Below are 6,463 nucleotides of genomic sequence, written 5' to 3'. Positions count from 1 at the left end.
CAACATATACACTCCAACATAATAGGATATATATACATAAATATACACACGCAAAAAGGTTCTATAGCTGGGTGTACACTGAACTCTCTACAACTACACCAAAATACAATATGGCCATACCATACACAAATGGACCGTCAAAATCATGACCCAACATCCTCATGCTACTGCCCTCCAACACTACCATCCTCAGGGTCCTCCTCTGGATCCTCATCACTAGAAATATATATAATACCATCCCTAACCATAGGCTCAATCGGCGCAACAGAGTATGATGGTGAAGGAGATAATCAAACCCTCTTTACCGAACCACGAATACCAACCCCGTTATCCTAAACTCTCCCACGTACCCTATGAGAAGAGGATCCTGGAGTAAACTCCGGAATCTCTCTCACAGCAGTAGTGGGTGAATCCATATGACTCTCATGTAAAGGAAGACACGAAAAGCACTGGCAATTCTGAAATCTCCGAGTCGTCTCAGTACGACTAGTTGGGGTCACATGTGGTCCCCCAGTAGAACGTCTCACTGAGGCTCTAGGTGTGCACCGAAATAAATCAAACCTACGTCTACGGGCATGAGAGGATCCAGAAGATAGGTCAAGAGGAGTAGTAGGATAAGGAATATACCTGGCAGAAGTAGGAAGAGGTATGCGTCGTAACTCATAACCGTCTATTATGTGCAAGATATAGACCGCTGGAACGATAGAGCGACGAGGGAGTATCACTCTATGCCTATGTAGATACGAACACCTGATCTCTATATCTCCCATATACACCGCCCTATACTGGTCCACCTCAACCTCTCCAGGTGGGAGAGGTAGGATCTCTATTCGATAGGGAGGAGTCACAAAAGAAGCCCCTAAGTCCAACACTACCTGTAATGTGAGATTGGAGAGTAAGTAGCTCTATATAAGATAAACAATCAACAATTAATAAAGTAATAACATTAAACAAATCATACATGCATCAATATGACAATTTAATCATATGTATGAGCATGATGTAATGATGAATACACTCATTAATCCGATGAGACTAATTATTCTCTAGATGAATGCATGAAGAAAATGTCTCCTAACTGGGCCCATAACAATACATCAACAGCAATGGTATCGACTGATCGAGACCAATAAGCCATTTGTTGTTCTTAGGAAGCGAACAAAACGAATACAGCACCGTGCTCACCATAGGTAACCAAAAGGCATATAACTATCGTGCACTCAATATCGCTAGAATACCCACTGGTCAGCAAAGATAACCACTGCATCATCCTAAGCATGATACATTCAAGGGGGTGTCAGAGGTCGCTGTAGTTAGTGCGAAGAGTTATGTCGGCTCAAGGGAGCTATCCTATTCCTGACAAATCAATCTCTACCCACAATGTCCTCTCAACCAAGTCATACATACAAGGTACCCCTCTGGGTTCTCAACACAATCTCAGTGTCGTATCTTCCCGTAGACTATATTACAACAATAAATATAGTGACATGAATATTCTGATTCATACAACAATAAACATATTGACATGAACATATGGTTCTCTCAAGACTCACCACTTAAAACTACAGTCTAAACAACAATACATAACATAATAAACATAACACAGACACACACACACACACACACACACACACACACACATATATATATATATATATATATATATATATATATATATTATGAGTACTAGAGTACTCTCTTATTACTCTCTCTCTCTCTCTCTATATATATATATATCATCATCATCAATTCAAAGAAGCATCATAGTCAAGGAAAGAGTACACCATCCAAAGTCATACCATCAACATATACACTCCAGCATAATAGGATATATATACATAAATATACACACACAAAAAGGTCATATAGCATGGTGTACATTGAACTTTCTACAACTGCAGCAAAACATAATACAGCCATACCATACACAAACGGACCGTCAAAATCACGACCCAACATCCTCATGCTACTGTCCTCCAACACTGCCATCCTCAGGGTCCTCCTATGGATCCTCATCATCACTAGAAATATATATAATACCATCCCTGACTCAAAGGAGTATGATGGTGAAGGAGATAATCGGACCCTCTTTACCGAGCCACGAATATCAGCCACATCATCCTAAACTCTCCCACGTATCCTGTGAGAAGAGGATCCTAGAGTAAACTCCAAAATCTCTCTCATAGTAGTAGCGGGTGAATCCGTATGACTCTCATGTAAAGGAAGACACCAAAAGCACTAGCAAGTCTGAACTCCCTGAGTCATCTCAATACGAGTAGCCGGGGTCACAGGTGGTCCCCCAACAGAACGTCTTGCTGAGGCTCTGAGTCTGCATCGAAATAGCTCAACCCTACTTCTACGAGCATGAGAGGATCCAGAAGATAGGTCAAAAGGAGTAGTAGGATAAAGAATATACCTGGTGTGTGCATGATATAGACTGCTGGAACGATAGAGCGACGAGGGAGTATCACTCTGTCTATCTGGGTACGAACACCTGATCTCTACATCTCCCCTATACATCGCCCTATATCGGTCCACCTCAACCTCCCCCGGTGGAAGAGGTATGATCTCTATTCGACAGGGAGGAGTCACAAAAGAAGCCCCTGAGTCCAACACTACCTGTAATGTGAGATTGGAGAGTACGTATCTTTATATAAGATAAAAAATTAACAATTAATAAAGTCATAATATAAAATAGATCATACATGCATCAATATGACAATTTAATCATATGTGTGAGCATGATGTAATGATGAATACACTCATTTATCTGATGAGACTAATTATTCTCTAGATGAATGCATGGAGAAAATGTCTCCTAACTGGGCCCCTAACAATATATCAACAACAATGGTACCGATTGATATAGCCCAATCAGCCATTTGTTGTTCTTAGGAAATGAACAGAACGAATACAGCGCCGTGCTCACCATTGGTAACCAAAAGGCATATAACTATCGTGCACTCAATAGCGCCAGAATACCCACCAGTCAGCAAAGATAACCGCTGCATCATCCTACGCACGATACCTTCAAGGGGGTGTCAGAGGTCGTTGTAGTTACTGCAAATAGTTATGTCGGCTCAAGGGAGCTACCCTATTCCTGACAAATTAATCTCCACCCACAATGTCCCCTTAACCAAGTCACACAGACAAGGTACCCCTCTGGGTTCTCAACACATTCTCAGTGTCGTATCTTCCCGTAGACTATGTTACAACAATAAACATATTGACATGAATATTTTGATTCATACAAAGCATAACTTTTCATTCTTTTAGATAAAAGAAAAATTAGGGGAAAACCTTTTTAGGGTAATAACAAAACATTTTTCGTTGAAATTCAATTATGACATTTTCATCAAGGTCAAACTCAGTGACTTACTGATCAAAAGGATTTTCTATTAACTGTAAAAATATACTAGTTCCAATAAAATTCAGAAAGACGTTTCCCCTTCATCCTTTGTCAAATCTTTCATAAACAAAGTCTTTCATTCTTTAAGTTTCATCAAGAATATCCATATGTTATGCCATGAAAATGGTTGATGTCAGTTCAATAGTCAACTCAATAATATTTCACAATTTAGAGTTCAATAAAATATTCAATTAAATCAGTACTTTCATAATCAATTTTCAGTCATAATAATCATCTATATCAATAGATATAATCATTCAATTCCATTTGACCACTTCATTCAAACATATCAATCATAGTTTAAAATTAAATTAATTTACAAACAACTAAGTCTCACTACTCAATTGTTCGCGGTCACAGAAATAGTATTTGACTATATCCGTATATGGCCTAGCTTAGAGATGCACAAATATCTTTGGCATCATTTCTAAGCTCCTATATAAAGACACTTCTTTTCATACCTTTACCCTTTTGAACTTAATATTTCCTTTGTCGCTGATTATATCTTAAACGGTTAACTACAATATCACTGGATTATTCAGATTATACAGGAAAACACCTTAATGAGGCTCTAGACATTATAACGTACCCAAATATTTCATTTGGATAAATTTATGATCTTGGTCAGGTACAAAAAGGTTTCAGGGACATACTTGGTTTAAAACTCAGAATTCGACTTGTGAGGCTCGGATTAACTTCAGAATAATTTCAGAAAAATATTTAACTTGAGACACATGTTAAAATTCATAGGAAATAAATGAGCTTGACATGTTTGGGCTCAAAGCTCAGAATTTATAGACCATAAGATAATTTGAAACATACGCTAACACATAGTTAAAAAAATTGGATAGTTTTGATTGTAACTTAGAGACTATTTTTCGTTTTTACCATCATTCAGTGAGGAACCCGAATCCTTGTCCCTAAATAAGATCATAATAGGCTATAAAATTAAAATATGAACACATGCATAGGTCATATGTCAAATATGAACACACGAATTTTTTAGACATAAAAACCTGCACACAGAATATTTCCAACATGCAAAGAGTTCTAAGCATAGCCATGATCATTTCTAACACAACATAAGCTTACAACTCAACAACAACAAAATCATGCATGATTTCCCTAACCACACTTGTGCAGAATTTTAAAGCAACAAGAACAACCTTTGCATGTTATTATTTTGTAAATTAGAGAGAAAATTTGAGTTCTCCATACCTAAAATTAGTAGAGTAGGATCCTTGGAGAAAAGCTACAAGGAATTCCAAGCAAAACCTACACTAAAACCCTTTGTTGCGCCATTTGAGTTTATGACTCCTAAAAGAGAATACAACTAACAAAGCCTAAGAATTGGAAGATACCCATATGTATGATGTAGATATATTATATGAGAAGTGTATTAGCTTGCATGCAAGATTGAGAAGAGAAAAATGGACCTCCTTCCTTTGGCTTCAAAGCCGGCGCACAAGAGAAGGAAATGGAAGAGAGGATTTTTGCTTTGAGTTTGTGAGATGAGTGGAATGAAATGAGGGGAACTTCAGCCCCTATGGGCTATGTATAGATGATTAGGGCTGGAGTTAGTGGATTAGAATATTTTTAATTGTGATCATCATGCAACCAACTCATGGATTAGGTGGCTTGATAAGAACTAAATACATGGCATGGTAATTTTTGTTGAATTCGGTTTGGGCATTTGGTATAATGCATGGATGTGTTTTCTTATGCTCTAAGACATATTAATACAATATTAAACAATTTCTAGGTGAGTAGAGATGATAATTCAAACACTCAAAGAATTGACATAAAAGATTACAGGTACTTCCGGGCAATCTAGTTTAAAGGTACATTAAAACTAATACTTTCTCTAGCAACTCTTTAACTAAGTTATTTATCATAGTAAACACTAAGATAATAAATTCTTATTCTCAAAACTTAATATTAAAAACCTATTATAAAAATCTAATAGGTCAGGTGGTCACTTAGACTAATTCTATCACAATTCTAAGATTATACATTAAGCCAAAAACGATTAAACTTCAAAACTTGGACAACTTTGACTATTAAACTAAAGTAACTTATTTTTCTCATTCTAAACCCAATTCTAATCTTAATTCTATATTAAGACCTAATATATATTTATCTACGTAAAGAAACTCTCTAATTAATACTTCTTAAAAAAAACTCTACACATAATTACTTTTTATCCAAGTAAGTTAGTTCTTATTCTAATAACTCTCATTTTCAAGGCAACTATTAAATATATATCATTCTATTATCAAGAAAATATAATTACATACATAAGCATACACACATATATATATATAGTCCTATGTCTATCTAAGCAATATTATGAAATGAGGGATGTTACACTTCTCCCATCATTTTTAGAAATTTCGTCCTCGAAATCTAGACACGATCTACTTACCGAAAAGATTTGGATAAGACGCTCTCATCTTACTTTCTAGTTCCCACGTGGCATCCTCTTCTTGGTTTTTATTCCATATTACCTTTACCAAAGGAATTTCTCTTCCTCGAAGTTGTTTTACTTTTTTGTGTGCGATTCACATAGGTGTAGCTTCGAAAGTAAGATTATCTCTTAAAGGAAGGCTATCTAGCTCAATCACATTAGATAGATACAATATGTACTTCTTGAGTTGAGACACATAGAAGACATCGTGAAGGTTGGATAAGGATGGAGGTAAAGCTATCCTATAGGCAACAAGTCCAATCCTTTCAATAACTTGATAGGGTCCAACGAATCGCGGGGTCAACTTTCTTGTCTTTATTACTGTACCAATTCCTGTAACTGGTCTTACCCTAAAAGACACATGATCACCTTCATTACACTCTAAAGGTTTCTTACACTTATCATGATAACTCTTCTGGCGACTCTGTGTTGCTTTGAGTTTATCCCTTATTATTTTCACTTTATCTGTGGTTTCCTCCATCAACTCTGGTCCCAACACCATTTCTTCTCCAACTTCACTCCAACATAATGGTGTTCGACATTTCCTTCCATATAGAGATTCATAAGGTGGCATACCAAGACAAGAG

The sequence above is a fragment of the Lupinus angustifolius genome, chromosome LG06 (genome assembly GCF_001865875.1).
Source record: "Lupinus angustifolius cultivar Tanjil chromosome LG06, LupAngTanjil_v1.0, whole genome shotgun sequence".
NCBI lineage: Eukaryota > Viridiplantae > Streptophyta > Magnoliopsida > Fabales > Fabaceae > Lupinus > Lupinus angustifolius.
Note: the sequence above shows the minus strand (reverse complement) of the source record.